Here is an 18,566-nt window from a genome sequence, read left to right as displayed (position 1 = left end):
GGATGAAATGCTTGAAAAAAATCCTGCAGAATATAGATTATGAAGAACAAATCACACAAATAATAAAGGCTATAATAGATAAGGTGGATAGCCCAACCAAAAACATACAGATGGATCCTTGGTGTTCCTCGGGCAAAACCATTTTTTTAAAAAAAGATAATAATAAAATATAATAGAAGAAAATATTCCTATGTGGGGGCCTAAATTAATACAAGCTAAGAGGGTTTACTATGCTCTAGAGACTTTCACTGGTACATACACCAAGTGTTAAAATCAGTTTATTCACAAAAGAAGACACTTTGACCTCTTATCAGACTTTTTCCCATAATGTAAGATCCCAGTAATGGTTCAAAGTCTATAGAACTTCAATGAGAAAAAGTTATTGCCAGAAATTATATGTTGAGCTAATTTGTGGTTCATGCAACTTGGCACCTGAAGAAAAAATTATCACATAAGAAAGTCTTCATTACTATTTACCAACTATGTATTAGTAAAGTACTCAAAATATATTACAGAAATGAGATTTATTAGATAAAAATAAAATGTAATGGGTTACTGCAACATAAAGCAACTGAAAGAAAGCATTAAAACCATTGAAATATAGATTTAATCATCAGGAAATATAGTTAATGTGGGCCAGGTGTGGTGGCTCATGCCTGTAATCCCAGCACTTTGGGAGGCCTAGGTGGGCAGATCATTTGAGATGAGGCGTTTGAGACCAGCCTGGCCAACATGATGAAACCCTGTCTCTACTAAAATTCAAAATTAGCCCGGTGTGGTGTCGCATGTTTGTAATCTCAGCTACTCAGGAGGCTTGAGGCAGGAGAATGGCTTGAACCCTTGATCAAATGGCTTGATCAAAAGGTTGTAGTGAGCCAAGATCCACCACTGCACTCCAGCCTGGGCAACAGGGCAAGACTCCATCTCAAGAAAAAATCCAAGTGTTGTAAGTATTTCTTTAAAGAAATAAGACAGAAAGTATAATTTAACAATAATTACACAAAAAATTAAAATTATATCATAAAACAAGAAGGCAATAAGCAGTTAAACTATGCTACTGTTATGACTCTGAGAATTAAATATTACACCTAATTAGTTGTAGCAATATTTAATGAACAAAGATAGTGAGATAATTAAAAATGTGATGAAAATTCCAAATAATTAAATACAACCAAGGGAAAGAAAACAGTTTACATAGCATAACACACAAATCTAAGGAATCAATTGCAGATACATATTAAAGTTTAAAAAGTGACAAAATAAGACTATATAATTAGTTATGACAGCAAATTTGAATAGCTAAACAATTTAGCTTATTCAGTAAAATAGGAAAATAATGAGATTAAGATAGAAACCAATCAGTCAAAACCAATTGCATAGGATCTAAAAAGGAATAAGTGAAAGAAGAAATGATCCAGAAAGTTTGAAAATAAAAAAGCAAGCTTAGATATTAGAGAATAATCAAATAATAGCAAAGTAGAAGTTGCTACGTTACTTCCAACAAAGAAAAATTCAAACCTAGATTGTGTCACTAGTGTATACTGCCAAACGTTTAAGGAACAAATAATCCAATTCTACACAAACCCTTCCAGAAAGTGTGAGAAGGGGGAATGCTTACCAACTCTTGTTATGAGACCAAAATTGCCCAGAAAGCAAAAGAGCCATTGAAAACAATAAAACTGTAGATGAATATCCCTCAGGAACGTCAACATAAAATTCCCACAAAATATCAGCAAATTAAATCCAGCGATATAAAATCTTGGGATGAAGACAGAAAAACTTAAAAACTGCAAAAAACAAAACAAAACAAAAAACAAGAAAATATAAATTCAGAAAAGTAAAATTAAAATATTGTGAATATAACCAAAAGGTTATTATTTGAGGGACAAACAAGAAAAGAGAACAAATCAGGCAAAAATAGAAAAATCTTAATTTAAAAATTAATGTTAATGGGGGAAATAAACATACATTTGTAGAAGTAACTTATGACTTCATACTATATATGTGACTATATCGATGAAATTCATAATATACAACTAAAATTAAATTAAGAGTAATTAGAAACATGAATAGGAAAATAAATGTTAGATATTGAAAAAATTAGTTGTCAAAGAATATATCTAAAATAAATGTCAATATCAATTTTAAAATAAATTCTTGCATTACTCATGTCCATTTATAATACCCATGCTATATAATGATTCATAAGGCGTAAATATTGGGAGTTTCAAATCATATTTATAATCGATCGCAACCGCAACCAGTATATTAGAAATTTATAGCACCAAAACATAGAAAACTGTGAACAATCTAATGTGAATAAATGTAAAATACTATCAGAGTTTACCAACAATATTACTACCTGGACCCATGATCAAAAAAGCATATTTAGAGTAATGCAAAGATAATTTATTACAATAAATCCAAAACTATAATTTATTACACCATTAGGTAAAGAATAAATTATTTTTTAGAATATACACATAATTCTTGAATAACTAGAGAAAAAAATTACTATGAGTTGCAGGAAATTTTCCAATATAATCTGAGTTTATTTTAAAAAATAAATGTACAAGTTTAGCTAAAAAAAAAAAAAAAAAAAGGCCGGGCGCGGTGGCTCAAGCCTGTAATCCCAGCACTTTGGGAGGCCGAGGCGGGCGGATCACAAGGTCAGGAGATCGAGACCACAGTGAAACCCCGTCTCTACTAAAAATACAAAAAAATATTAGCCGGGCGCGGTGGCGGGCGCCTGTAGTCCCAGCTACTCAGGAGGCTGAGGCAGGAGAATGGCGGGAACCCGGGAGGCGGAGCTTGCAGTGAGCCGAGATCGCGCCACTGCACTCCAGCCTGGGCAACAGCGTGAGACTCCGTCTCAAAAAAAAAAAAAAAAAAAAAAAATGTACTGGGAGGACGAGGCCAGCAGATCAGGAGGTCAAGAGATGAAGACCATCCTGGCTGACATGGTGAAACCCCGTCTCTACGGAAAATACAAAAATTAGCCAGGTGTGGTGGTGCGTGCCTGTAGTCCCAGCTACTTGGGAGGCTGATGCAGGAGACTTGTTTAAACCCGGGAGGTGGAGGTTGCAGTGAGCTGATATTGCACCACTGCATTCCAGCCTGGGTGACAGAGCAAGACTCTGTCTCAAAAAAAAAGAGTGGGGATTATTTTACATAAAATATATATGCACAATATATATATAATATATATAGCAGGACTATTTACTATTCAATAAATCAATAAATATACAAATAGAATAATAAGCTTATGTCTCCTGGTGAACAATTGGGAAAAAAGATAAAATGATTTCTGCATAGTAAATGTTAAATGTAAAATACGAAACCCTAAAAGAAATACAAGAACACATAGATGACTCTTTAACAAATTTAAAGCCAGAAATCATAATTAGTAACATAAAATAACCTTACATTTTAGAGCTTCCTTACTTTTATTTACTCAAGTGGGTTAAATATGTAAAGAAACCAAAAAGCAAATTATAATTTGATATAAATATTTACAACCTGTGACACAAATGGCAAAGTAGAGCTTTGTCAAATGAAAAGAAACAGGACATGAATCCCAATAGTGGGAAAACATTTGACAAAATGAATTGACAGAAAATACACAAAAGAAGAAATACAAATTATAAATTACTATTTGAAGAACATTTTTACTCATTAAGAGCAAAATGAGCATTTAAAGTGACTCAAGATCAGACAGCTTCTTGTATATTTGTAAAAATAATAACTCTCCATATTTCCTCCATCCTATAAAATATTATTATTTGCCTGGGGCCAAATGTTTAATATATTTAGAAACGATATTTGCACATGGCTTTTTGCAAATCAAAACCTTACATACACTGTGCCTTCCTTTATAAATGCATTTTCCTCTCAAAAACAATAGTGCCAGTAACAATTACTTGTTGTGGGGATTATTTTACATGAAATATATATGCATAATACATATATAATATGTATAGCAGGACTATTTACTATTCAATAAATCAATAAATACACAAATATACAAATAGAATAATAAGCTTATGTTTAAAACAGAGAACAATGTGACATAGAATTTTACACTGGAATGCAATTTTGTGTACTTTTTTATGACAATTGTGTGAGATCTAGTATATAGATAGATAGACAGGTAGATCTTGAAATGTGCTTTAATCTATGTTCTTTTACCCTTTTTAAAAAATGTATACTAAAGTATGATTTCAACTTAATCAGGGCCACATGATGAATGATAAATGACATGAGCACACAGGGCAAACAGAAATATTTTTGCTATGACCAATCATTTAAAAAGCTCAATTAGCAGGGCATGGTGGCAGGCGCCTGTAATCCTAGCTGCCTGGGAGGGTCAGATGGGAGGATCACTTGAGCCTGTTAATTCAGCTCTAGCCTGGGCAACATAGTGAAACCCCAACTCTTATTTTTTTTTTCTTAAAGGCTCTGTTAGGTACCCGTTCAAATGATTAATTTTCTCTGCGATAAACATATGTTTCCATGTAAATTTAATTTCACATGTCAATTTAAAAATTAAGGCAGCATTTGTCCCCATTGAACAAGGCAGAATAAAAAATATTCCCTAAATAGAACTATTACTTCTCATCTTCAGGTGAAGCAGACACTTCATCTACTTAGTACACATTTGTGTCAAACAATTTTCTGAACCTCCTCATGCTCTTACGCTTGATCTGAGGCCATCAGCCAGCATGGTGAGGTTTTCTGTACCCAGTCATTAGGAAACAGCTGCTTGAGTATCAGCATCAGGAAGAAGTGGACTAATTCAAGAGCAAAATTAAAACATCGTTTTCAAAGAACATTCCTGAATCTGGAGATATTTTCCATGTCCACCAGTCTGAAGTAACCCACCAGAAACATAATTTGTATTCATAACTTTTTTTTTTTTTTTTGAAGGAAAAGTGCAGGAAGTCGGGAGAGCACAGGCTAAGGGGACTTCACCCAGAATTAGAAAATCCACAAAAGAAAATTCATCATGTAAAGACATGGGGCACTGCAAGTACCCTGCTGTGAGTGGTTCTTGCCCAAAAATCAGTAGTGGAAAGGCAAAATGAACCCAGTCACTGCTAATACCCTAAGATGTGGATTTTGAAGCTCCTCCGGCTCACTGAAGCCCTGTCAGATAGGAGCAGGGAAATTTTCTCACTGCTAAGATCAGGCAGCCTTGATTTAGGCAAGTGACTCTCTAAGGGTCATAATGGCTCATCAGCTGAAAATCATTCTTAGCAAACTATTACTTTTTAAAATTTTTATATTTTCCTATTTATTGTCTATTTATTGGAGCATATGAGCTCCAAGAAGGGAGCATAAACTGTCCTGTTTATTACTAACAGTGCTTAAGACGTCACAGGAGCTCAATTAATATTTAACTGAATAAATGAATTTTCAGTTATAGTGTGGAATGAAAATTCACTTGTGGATGATGTCCCACAGTCGGTCAGAAGCATTTGAAAAAATTGAGCCACCATGATACAGGCTATCCATTGGAATTTAATAGATTGCTAGACTAGATCCAGTTCAGATTGCTGACTAAGTTGTTTCACTCTCTTTCCATGTAATTTGATGGGCAATATTTAGGCAACTATTGATACACTTGATACGGAAATACTGGCACTGCCAGAACATTAGATCCAAAGTTTGTCAATTAAGTTCACAGCTTTGAAAAGGTCTCTTCGCTTCCTAGTTTCTATTGCCTCATTAAAAACTTCCAATGAAATCCAGTCACTTCACTTGAGATGTCCCACAAAACAACTTTTCATGACAAAATTAGTTTGGGAAACTTATATTAAAAAGCTACATCTTAAAGATACTCAATTCATGCTAACATATTAAAGACCTTTAGAAACTCAGAAAAAAATGATTTTTAATTTTTGTTAACCTCAAATCATTAAAAAATTATTTGGACACCAATCCTTTTTCTTTCAAAACCTCTTAAAATCTTTAGAGTGCTGACAAGTATTCTTCAGTGGTCCTGGACTGTGTAGTCTTTTGATTCTTCCAAAGAGTTTCCATATACCTTGAGCATATACCACAGGCAGGTCAAAAGTACTTGAAAATTTTGACAAAATGAGGTAGTTTTATTTATACTACTAAATAGTAAGTAGAACAAAATAGCACATTTAATAAAGAAGATATTGGCCTTTTATGAATGTCATTAAAACATTTTCTAAATTAGGCAATATAACAAACCTTGCAATAAATTCAAATAAGTCATAGTGAAACAGTCCGTAATTTATAATAATATGAAACAACACTACAAATTCGTGACAGAAATTGAGACGAAAACACTTTAACCTGAAACTTGGAAATATACGTGGAGAATCATCGACAGATGGGGAAAAATAAAAGACTGTGAGGCGGTTTCTCCCAACTCTGCTTCCCTGGTGGCCCCACCCACCCATGCCTCTTTCACACGGGACAGACTGCCTGCCTGAAGAGTCATCGTCCCCACCCTGGGCTCAGCTAGGACCCCTCCCTTTACCCCCAGTGAGCCAGTGAGGCTGCAGATTACCTACTGTAAGGAGAGGGCCATGCTGGCCAATTTGAACCATCAGAATATCAGCAATATTGATGAGAATGAACCAATGCTTTTATAACAGCAAAAAATAAATATAAATTAAAAATTTTGAATAAAAGTATAAAAATTACACAATATGGAAAATGGCTACAACTATGCTCACAAAAGAATCTGGAGGCTTAAAAAGAATTTTTTTTCTTTTTTAAAAAAAGGAAATAAGTACTCCACATAAGAAGTTTGAAAACACATAAGCAAAATCAACCAAAATATACTGGCAGGAGAGAAATAACAAATATACAAGCAGAAATTAATAAAACAAAACAATAACTTTTATAAATATATGCAGAATTTTGTTATTTGAAAAAATAAACATATGAACTTAAAAATACAGGGAAAAGCACAAAATCACAAAATTATAATTGGTAATGAGAATGAATCATAGCAAGGAAATCAAAATAATCTGTCTCAACTCTATGGAAATGTATTTTAAAACCTGAAGTGCATGATGGTTCAGGAAAATAGAAGCTACCAGAAAAGGGAAAGGATGATTATATTAAAACAATTGATGTCTTTTGTTAGATATTCTAAGTTTATAGGCATACTATAGATTTCCTGATATAGTTTGGGTGATTTTCAAAGTTTAAAAAATTTGGAAAGTCACAGAAAATAAACTATGGTATCAACAATGTTTCTTCAACTGGTAAATGAATACAATCACATCAGAATGCATTTTAACGCCATGGCTTAACTCCTAGCCAATATGTTAGCCTACAAAAGCAACTGACAGACATAACATAGAAATAATTTGAAAGTAATGATATGGTGAAATTAGTGTTGCCTTAATTAAAAGACCAAATGCCAGGTCAAAGTTTCCTTCCTGATTCATTATTTCCTGATTCACTGGGCTATTACTTTTACTCTTCAGTGCTCTACAGTCAGCTTCTATTTTAACACCGATCACTCTGTACTGCAATTATGCATTTTTATGTGTGTCTCAATCACTTTCCCTTGATGTTGGTGACTGTCTTCTTTAATTCTATATTCCAGGGACCTGCCACAAAATCTGACTCATTATAATCAATGGCTACCGAATTCATTAATTCATTTATTCATTTAACCAATATCCTTTAAAAAATATTTAACAGCTTATTGGGGTATAAATAATGCACAAAGAACTTCATGTATTTAATGTGTATAATTTGATGAGTTTGGACTTATGGCAATTCCTATGATGTCATCACTGCAATCAAGGTAATAGACGTATCTGACACCTCCAAAAGTTTCTGTTCATTTGTATTTGTTTTTCTTTTACTTTGTGGTAAGAACACTTAACATGAGATCTACCCTCTTAACACACTCTTTGAAGTACACAATACCATGATGTTAACTATAGGCACTATTTTGCACAGCAGATACTTTGAACGTATTCATCTAGAACAACTGAAACTTTATACCTATTGACCAACTCCCTATTTTCACCACCCCCAATCCCTGGCAACTTCAATGTGTGTGACTATTTTAGATACCTCATGTAAGTGGAATCACATAGTATTTGTCCTTCTGTGACTGGGTTTTATTTCACTTGACATAACGTGCTCCAGGTTTCCCCATGCCATCTGTGACAACAAACCCCTTTTGAATTTCAACTTTGGCTAATGAAAAAACCACTAGCCAAAGCTTCATTTCCAGTTAACACATGTCTGGGCAGTTCTCCTGGTCACCTGACAAATGGAGCTCAGACTTATTTGGGGAAAGGCGTTCATCAGAACTCCAAAAAGATTAGAAGATTATCACATCTATCATGATGTTTTGGTTAACATACAAGGGAAAGGAACGTGGTCTAGTCTCTTGTCAAGACCACCTCCAAGGAATGGCCAACATCTGAAGGTGATAGAACGGCCTCAGAAGAAATCTCCTCAAGATCATCAATGCTTATTTTTCCACCAGGAGTTTTGCCCTTTTGCATAATAACTAATATCTTTTTTAAAAACAAAATGCCATTTTCAATATGGCTCACTTAGTCTGTCAAGAAGCGGGATGAACCCAAAAGTCCAATTTGCTTTTTCAGGGGAGGATTTTACAGGGAGATGAGCAGTGCAATGCCAATGTAACTCCCTTAGCCCTCCAGTTACGATTTCCTACAGCCCCAGGATTAGAAATAATTTTAAAAAATGTATCACCTAGATTGTGCACAGATTGAATACGTTTCTACAAGTCTATAGCCTCACTTATGAGGAATGTCTCTGATTCCTCAAACTCCTTTATCCAACTGGTCCAATATCCTTCCTAATTGGGGGCCCTCTAACCATAAGAGAGTTCCATGTGATTCATTGGCAAAACGACTAAACCCTACAAGAAATGTTCTTTCCAAAGTTCTGCTTAAAGCTGGAGCTGAGCCCAATGACTCACTGTTATTCTAAGTGAAAGGAACACAAGGAAGCCATCAATCTTGAGACTGCAGAGCTATTTGAGCTACCCAGGAAGCTGATGCCAGCTGAACAACATGGCATTTCCACAAAGATCTAGTCAATGCCCCCTTACCATTGCTTTCATCCTTCCTTTTATTCTTCAATTCCTGCCATCTCCTGGGTTTATCAGAAAGTTCCTCATGCAAAAAAAAAAAAAAAATTAAATGTATAATACTTTTCTTATTTTATCCATTTCATCCTAAAATACTTCCTGAGATATAAGTTTAATTTTAAAAAAGGAAAAGTAACCCTAATATAGAAATATATTATATCTTGGACAATCACAGTTCTGGAAAAAAAAGTACTCACTAAATATTAATGTATATTAATTTTTTTGGGAATTCATCTGAGCCCTTTCTTCAGCCTTAAATAAGTAAACAAAAACAAATTTCTCTAAACTTGCCTGATATTTAAATGCGATATTTATTTGTTTGAATGAAAAAAAGAAGATAATGACACTTGTAATCACCAACTAAGCTAGATTTGTATGGCATATTGCCCAGAGACTACTTTATTTCACTTTGGGAATTAACCCCAGGTCAGCTGCTACCAGGAGGCATCATTGAGGGTAGCATAAAACTCTAACAGAACCTTTCTCTATGAAGATTAACTGAGAAAACTATGAAAATATACTATCCAGCTGTGGGGCTTGATTTTTTTCAGAAAAATAAACTCTCTAATTACTAAATTATGTAATATATATAAAAATTCAGTATATACATTTACACCTATTATTTTAAAAATGTCATTTGAAGCAAAATAATAAGAAAAGCTAATATCAAAGTTGAAAACTGTCATTTTGAAACTTGTACTATGGGTAAAACTATCTAGAGTATGTTATAAAGAGATCACTGTGGGCTCCTGGGAACTCCAGGATTGTTCCTTTTGTCAAATTTTTTCTTTCCACCCATTGGAGAAAACTCCTGTCTCTGCCCAGACCCACACTGCATACTGGTTTCTGGCTCTCTTCTCAGAACTTGTCCCAGGGTATATGAGGTGTGTGGAGGTTTATTGGTTCAGCCCACTCCAAATTTCTACAAATCCAGGATTCTGTTCACCAATCAGACACCACTGAGGACTTTGCTTGGCAGCTCATCTAATTACAATGCAGGCTTTATCTATTGCAGAACTCTACATTTGATTCTGAGCTGATAAAGACGCCTGGATACATTGAGAATAAAATATCCTAAGTTGAGTTTTACCTCACAAAAACTAGGTAAAGGATCTATAGAGACCATAACACTAAATGCCATTTATTTTTCTGGGACTTCCTTTTTCTTAATAAGGGCTTCATAGACTGGATACAGCCAGCCCTCCTGTCATTTGTAAGCAACCCTGAACCCCTATACTCTTTATTAACCTCTCCAGCCTGATCAGGCAATAACTTCATTATCTGACAAGCATTCAGAAAACATCAAAGGGCCATTGCTTTTTAACACTAGAACTTTTAAGTGTTTGACCATTTGTACATTTTTAACACAAAAACAGTTTTATGCAAATGGTTTTCTTACCGTGTGAGGGAGCTTATCTGATAGACAAGGGAAAAAGCTCATCCCCAAAGAAAGTCCTTGTGTTCTGTTTTAGTACGTTTTTTGTTCTTATAACAGAATGGCTGAGGTTGAGCAATTTATTAAAAAGGGCAATTTATTTATCACGGTTTTGGAGGCTGAGAAGTCCAAAACCAAGTGGCCAGCCTTGGGTGAGGGCCTTCTTTTTATGTCATCCCATAATGGAAATTGAGTGTGTGTGTGTGTGTGTGTGTATGTGTGTGTGTGTGACAGAGATAGAGAGAAGGGGGCTGAAGTCCACTTTTACAAGGAAGCCCCTCTCACAAAAACAGCATTAATCAACTCAATAGTGGATCACCTCTATGACCCAAACACCTGCCATTCGTCTCCATCACCTGAACATTTCCACACTGCGGATCAAGTTTCTAACACATGAACTTTAGGAGACACATTTAAGCCCTAGTATGCTCCATAATAGTGAGCAACTGTAGCTTAGAGAGACTCACTTTGCAGTTCAAAAACTTTTCAAATTTCAGTGTTTTGTCTCAAATCATGTATTGTTTGCTCCCTTTGTAGTTTTGTGACTTTTTCCATTACACAAGGCTTAAGGGGTTAACATCTCCATAATTTGTTTCTTGATAGAGTCTCACTTCGTCACCCAGGGTGGGGTACAGTAATGCGAACACGGCTTATCACAGCCTCAACCTCCCTCACTCAAGCGATCCTCCTGCCTCAGCCCTTAAGTAGCTAGCATAATAGACGCATGCCACCACACCTGGCTAATTTTTGTATTTTTTGTAGAGATGGGGTTTCAGCATGTTGCCTAGGTTGGTCTCAAACTCCCGAGCTCAAGCAATCCACTTGCCTCAGCCTCCCAAAGTGTTGAGATTACAGGCATCAGCCACTGCATTCTGCCTTCATAGTTTCTCTATTAGTGTATTTTGCTTAAAGAAAAATAAGTGCTTAAACTATATGGTATAAAATTTGTCTGTCTTGCAATTGCAATTGTCTTTTTAGGATAGCAAATTATAAAAGCATGTGTAAGAGGCAAAACATTTGCTAGCCAAGTTCTAAGAGATGGGGCTCAAGTCCTGATTTTCTAGTGCCTTAACTTTTGGTATTACTCCAACCATTTACTTGCTAATTTTTGTCCCATTTTTCTTCTGTAATGTTAGACTAGGTTATCACTAAAAAAATCCTTAATCATAATAGTCTATGAAACTCTAATATTTAGCAAATACCTTTATAGTAAAAGAAAATTATTTGTTAAGTTGTATTAACTTTTTCACACTACTATTTAATCTAGTGGTGTTGAGAGGTGAAGCCAGCTGGGCTTCTGGGTCGGGTGGGGACTTGGAGAACTTTTCTGTCTAGCTAAAGGATTGTAAACACACCAATCAGCACTCTGTGTCTAGCTAAGAGTTTGTAAATGCACCAATCAGCACTCTGTAAAAACGCACCAATCAGCACTCTGTGTCTAGCTAAAGGTTTGTAAACGCACCAGTCAGCACTCTGTAAAAACACACCAATCAGCGCTCTGTGTCTAGCTAAAGGTTTGTAAATGCACCAAGCAGCACTCTGTTAAAATGGACCAATCAGCACTCTGTAAAAACGGACCAATCAGCACTCTGTAAAATGGACCAATCAGTGCTCTGTAAAATGGACCAATCAGCAGGACATGGGCAGGGCCAAATAAGGGAATAAAAGCTGGCCACCTAAGCCAGCAGTGGCAACCCACTCCCAGTGTTCCACTCTGTGGAAGCTTTGTTCTTTCACTCTTGGTAATAAATTTTGCTGCTTACTCTTTAGGTCTGCACTACCTTTATGAGCTGTAATACTCACCGGGAAGGTCTGCAGCTTCACTCCTGAAGCCAACAAGACCACCAACCCACTGGGAGGAACGAACAACTCCAGACCCGCCACCTTTAAGAGCTGTAACACTCCCTGTGAAGGTCTACAGCTTCACTCCTGAAGTCAGCGAGACCACGAACCCACCAGAGGTAAGAAACTCAGGGCACATCTGAACATTGGAAGGAACAAACTCTGGACACACCATCTTTAAGAACTGTAACAGCCACCACAAAGGTCCGCAGCTTCATTCTTAAAGTCAGCCAGACCAAGAACCCAGCGGAAGGAACCACAGTGTGATGGGCTTATTCTTTGCTGTTACACTGAAAACTTTGGCCTCTCGTTGGTCCACTACGGAATGCATGTATTAGACATTCAATAACTAAGTTAATGAAAGAGAAGAAGAGAGAGAAAGAGAAGAATGCAAGAAAGTATGTAAACCAGCAGGCTTTCTCTCCAAAGTTGCCGGGATCTCCTAACTCATTAAACTGCAAGGCACAGACTAAATTATGTTCTGCCCCAGGAAACTCATAACTTTACAACTTGTTTTCATTGGCGCAGAATAGTCCCCACACTCTTCATCTTAGTATTTCTTTTCTCTCTTAAAATTATGGGAGTAATGTTTTCCTTCCAATACGGGTTCTCCTCTGTGCTCTTAAGCCCTGCAGTTATTCAGTATAATTGACTGCATGACAACTTGAGATAGAAGTAATGTGAGGTCAGCAATCTTGAGTCACATATTAAACTAAGAAGGTATTATGGGACAAATCACATTTTAATCAGTTGGAGCTTAGATAAATGCAGAAATATTGATAGCATTTATGGTCGGTATAACAGCCTGTGGTGTGACAGAGCAATAGCAGTTTGAAATATAGGCAGTGGATGTTAATTAATGGTAGATCATAATGGAACTCCTGTGGTATTACATGATGTCCATGTGAAATCTCTAATAATTTATAATGCTTGATGTGATCCCACAGCATGTGACAAGAAGTGTGATTATTTGTAGCTCTGCTTGATCTGCAGCATAAAATTGACTTTAGAAGCAATGGACAATGTTGCTAATACACACCCCTTCTTGCTAATACAGGCGTGTTCCTTCAAAGATGCATTTCAGCTCTTCCAGAATCAAGATATGGCTTCAAGTGCTTAAATGAAACATAATTCTACAGTGAATAAATACTATCTCACAGGAAATACATACTTTTTTTCCAGGAAACAGTAAGTTTCTTAATTACTAGTTCATAGCTGTGTGGTCTCAGATGCTATGATTCTGAGTCCCTAATGTGCTAATTTTAGACTAATTGCATCCTTGACATCTAATTGTTCTGTTCCAAACCTGACAACCATACTGTTCTTTCAGATGCTTCCTGGGGAAGTATGAGAAGAAAGACATAAAAAGAGACTTTTACTAGCAAACTAAACAATTTAAGGATACTTAGCTCCACTGTCAAAATTTATCCAAGCCTTTAAATTTCAAGAGTAGAAGCAGCGTGCCACACATTAATGATACATTTCCTCTGCATTATTAAAGTGTTTCCACCAGTGTTATGTTAGGTGAGTGACAAATGAGTCAAAAAATGCTAATTGGATTCAACTAGTCTTGTTTTTCCCGCTAATTTGTACCCACAAATCAACTCTTCTTAATCTACTTGTAAATATCAGTTGCAAAAATATGAGAAGTAAATGAACAGCCCTCAAGCAAATGATGCAGGCTTTTTCCAGAACCATCTTTCCATTTCCTGGCCCACTTATCCTTCTGCTGAAATAGGAGCCTGAGAATGAGGGACAGAGAATTTCAGCTGGAGTGAAGGGCTTCATTTGTCTCTTTCTATGCAAAACCAACAGACCCTTAGACCATGAAGCCAAATACAAATTTCTTTCTTTTGAAAATATCACAGGAGCAGCTGCTCCTCAGCTATTTTGAGTGGATTTTCTGAGAACAGCTTGTAGCTGCAATATTGTATATGGTAGATGGTTGGCAAGAACCTGGCTGTGGGAGGGGAGTAAGTAAAACCTAACAACCAGTGTAAGCTACAGTAACTAACAAATGAGGGCCAGGGATGGGGATAAGGGACATGCCCCCAAAGGGAAAGAGATGGATAAAGAGGTGCAATTACCCCAATGACAAAAAAAGGGTAGCATTATTTTATTTATCTAATTCGAGCCTAATCTTCCTAATTTGTTAGCACAATTTTAAGGGACAAAAGGAAGAGATTGGAGGTAAGGACAAAAGAACCACAAAGAGTAAAGGAAGAGAAATAATTTCAGATGTAAGTGAAAATTCAGGCTGCAGTGAGGCAGCAGGTAACAGCCTCTTTGCCTTCCCACTGGGTTTGATGACAGCTCAGCAGAGCAGGAGTCTGCTTATTGGTTCCACGCTGGCTTGCACATCATATCTCTGGCTGAGAGCTAATGTGTTTTGGGGCCCCTGATCGGGGTCACAGAATATCATTCCTGTGTGCAACAAGGAAGCATGGTCAGCCTGTGGATTCTGAGGGAATAGCCAGAGTGTCATCAGAAGAGCATCAGCATCTGAAGTCAAGCTGAGACAACAGAGATTCTAGAACTAAAGAGGTTCCCAGCAGAAGCGATTTGACATATCCCAAAAGATCCTTGATGTATCACACACTGGAGTAGCCAAGACCTCCCCACTCAGTCATTCCTACATTGTCAAAGTCCTGGACCTTGGGCTACTAGAAAACATGTTCATGACAACCTTATGTGTTAGTCCCCAAATCCTGTGTTTTCATTCAAATACCCACTCTCCAGATCTCAGACACTTGTCACCTCCATGTCTCAAATCTAGCTTTGACCCGGATCTTCTTATAAAGAGGGCTTGGTGCTTATAATTGTTTCACCTCCTTTCATCTCAAAAATTTAGAAATAAATAACTCTCTGGCTCATGACTGTATTTGCTTTTTATTAACTCCTCACTCCTATCCTTATCTGTGTCTTTGGCCACATGTAGAAATTAAATTTTAAAAAATAATTTGGTAAGTTTCATAGTGCAAATAAGAGTACTCCAGTTTTCTAAAAATTTTTGAAACAGTTATGTATAGCTTACCCCAAATTAATGCATTTCCAAAATGCATAGAAAACTTGTTTCTAGGCCGGGCGTGGTGGCTCAAGCCTGTAATCCCAGCACTTTGGGAGGCCGAGACGGGTGGATCACGAGGTCAGGAGATCGAGACCATCCTGGCTAACATGGTGAAACCCCGTCTCTACTAAGAAATACAAAAAACTAGCCGGGCAAGGTGGCGGGGGCCTGTAGTCCCAGCTACTTGGGAGGCTGAGGCCGGAGAATGGCCTGAACCCGGGAGGCGGAGCTTGCAGTGAGCTGAGATCCGGCCACTGCACTCCAGCCTGGGCTACAGAGTGAGACTCCGTCTCAAAAAAAAAAAAAAAAACTTGTTTCTAGTGACCTCTTAGTGACTTCTCGTGCTTTGGAAATTTGAAGGTGAGAGGGTGTTTTGGTTATCATAATGGTTATGGCCACTCCGATAATTTAATTTAAGAGTCATGTAGGGACATGGATGTAGCTGGAAACCATCATTCTCAGCAAACTATCGCAAGAACAGAAAACCAAACACCGCATGTTCTCACTCATAGGTGGGAACTGAACAATGAGATCACTTGGACTCGGTAAGGGGGACATCACACACCGGGGCCTATCATGGGGAGCGGGGAGTGGGGAGGGATTGCATTGGGAGTTATACCTGATGTAACTGACGAGTTGATGGGTGCTGACGAGTTGATGGGTGCAGCACAGCAACATGGCACAAGTATACATATGTAACAAACCTGCACGTTATGCACATGTATCCTAGAACTTAAAAGTATAATAATAAAAAACAAAAATAAAAATAAAAATCTCAAAATAAATTATAGGACATATATGATGAATTAAAAAAAAAAAAAAAAGAGTCATGGATACTTGACGTCCTGAAATAAACTTGCAGTCCTGCCCAACTGAAGCATTGCCCCTAACTCTTCAAGATATCCAGATATTTTACAGGACATTCTTAGCGATGAAATGCTTGTTTATAATTTACTAAAACTATAATGTGACTGTTTTAAGTGCAAGCACAAGATTTTCTTGTGTGGGTTTAACACAAATTGGCTACTCTAGGAATGCAACATTTGTGTAAATAGAGAAAAGATCGTGCTTTCTCTGGACATTTACCAGGAGTTGATTACCATTTTGTAAAACCACAACATCCCTGGAAATGCCACTCATAAAATCTGAGTTGCAATACAGTGCATCTATACCCAGCTGCATCCGTAGCAATCACATTCACGGTAAACACTTGACCGCTTCCTCGGCTCTCTCAGTGTAGTCATGTCCATGCATTTGCACCTTTGAAACATATGTGATGCTATTACAAATTACTTTGATTTCTATTTTAAATAGAATTCCAATTAAAATTTAAAATAAAATATTATGGAGATCAACTGTATAGGTTATGCTATCTATGAATTGCATATCAGGATTAAATAAGACATATTAAAATAATAAATTTTTATTTTTTTACAAAAAAGAGGAATTAGGTGTGGCAATGTTGAGAAGCACCAGAACAATCTCTGAACAAATTAAGGAGTCAAGCATATTGTTACAAGTTTGTTGTTTCAGATCTAATCTTTTCTCTGCAATCTATATGTAGATATTCTACCTGTTGCATCACTAAATTTGTTGACTTCCAGTCTACTTCCCCTGACACACTTTCCAGGTGACAGGAAGTTAAAGGAGGGCACTCCAGAAAGAAGGCCATGTAAGCTGCTCTAAACAGGAAAGTGGGTATTCACCTTTCTCAGTCCTAAGTTCCCGATTTTAGGATTTTTTTTTTCTCCCCAAACAGCAAGGGCTAATGAAAGGACTAGAAGGCAATATGAATCTATGGCTCCATCATTCATGAATATAGATGGGACCAGATTAGAGCTTGGACTTGAATTAGTTGGCGAATCAGCAGATCAGCAGTCCCCACAAGGATCTCCCCTTCTTTAACTCCCGAGTGCAGAGATTCCTGCCAACACTTTCATACCTGAGACTTATTCTTCCTCCTGTGACTTGATTCTTGGTCTGCAACACAAATATTTCCCTCCTGCCTCTTTCGATTCTTCCCTAAAAGGAATCCCACTAGACCAATTACAGATTTATTATTAGTTATTCTCTACTTCATCTGCATGAAATTTTTCTTATTATTATGTGATTATCAATCACAAGGCAGAGAGCCTATTTCTTGGACCTCCATGGTGAGGTATGCGCCACGTGACTCTGATCAGAATCTTTTATTTAGTTCGATGCCTACTGATCTCTTTGCCACTGACCTATACTCAGATTCCAACACTTTGCTCTTGTGCTTTACTTCTGCCTCCCCAAGGTCTGATTGATCTGAGAAACCTTTCTGGAATATAATAATTTAACTTCTATGGCTACTATTTAAAATTGACGCTTTGCCCCCTCCTCCAAAAAAGTCCCCTTCCCAGCTAGCAGATAATTCTTGCTGTTAGATGATAAAATTACCTAAATCAAAATAACATGCTCTCCTTTTCCTTTAATAGGGTGGACATATTGACACAAACACTCAACGGTGTGATCCTTATAGTAAATAAGTTCCTATAGTGAAATGCATACACCAGACATGTAGCAATTAAAACCAGTTATAAACCTTCCCATACTCTGACTCAATTAGTTCTAAGTAACGTGTTGTATTTGGCTTCCTGTATATAATGTTTTGCAGAAGTAAAACTGAATTGATCAATTGGTACTTGTTTCTTGTACTCTTTGCATTTATATTAATCATTACAAATCAATATATTGACATTTCTATTTCTAAGTAAACCTTTTGTAAGTTTAGCTGCCTTATTCCATTCCCTAGGTCCAATTAATTCTAGATACACTAGCAAAATAAAATTTATGGATAAGCAAAATTTGGAATCAGACCATAGATCTATAGATCAAGGTTCTCACCTTCAAAACTATGTAAACAACTAACTTCCAGGGCATCAAACTGCCCAGAAACAGTATGCTGTAATAGAGGAAACTTAAAACATAGTCTTCCAATACTTGGAATCAAATTCATTCCTTGACATTTATTGCTATATGACACTGAAGAACTAAGTGTTACTGAAATAGGCTAGGACTTACTTTAAATGCTTAACAGCCATATACATGCTCACATACAATTTAACTTG

General features: G+C 36.7%; 1 long non-coding RNA gene across 1 annotated transcript in view; it reads left to right on the top strand.

Annotated features, from left to right (window-relative positions):
* Nucleotides 1-15,280, top strand: part of LOC114673797 (uncharacterized) — a 94,811-nt gene extending 79,531 nt beyond the window's left edge. The window contains exon 4 of the long non-coding RNA XR_013408295.1: nt 12,333-15,280. This is a non-coding gene — a long non-coding RNA (uncharacterized LOC114673797). The remainder of the gene's footprint in view (nt 1-12,332) is intronic.
* The last annotated feature ends 3,286 nt before the right edge of the window (nt 15,281-18,566 follow it).

This window comes from Macaca mulatta, chromosome 18 (assembly GCF_049350105.2).
Source record: "Macaca mulatta isolate MMU2019108-1 chromosome 18, T2T-MMU8v2.0, whole genome shotgun sequence".
NCBI classification, from domain to species: domain Eukaryota; kingdom Metazoa; phylum Chordata; class Mammalia; order Primates; family Cercopithecidae; genus Macaca; species Macaca mulatta.
The sequence above is the reverse complement of the archived record's forward strand: the minus strand, read 5'-3'. Positions and strand labels throughout refer to the sequence as shown.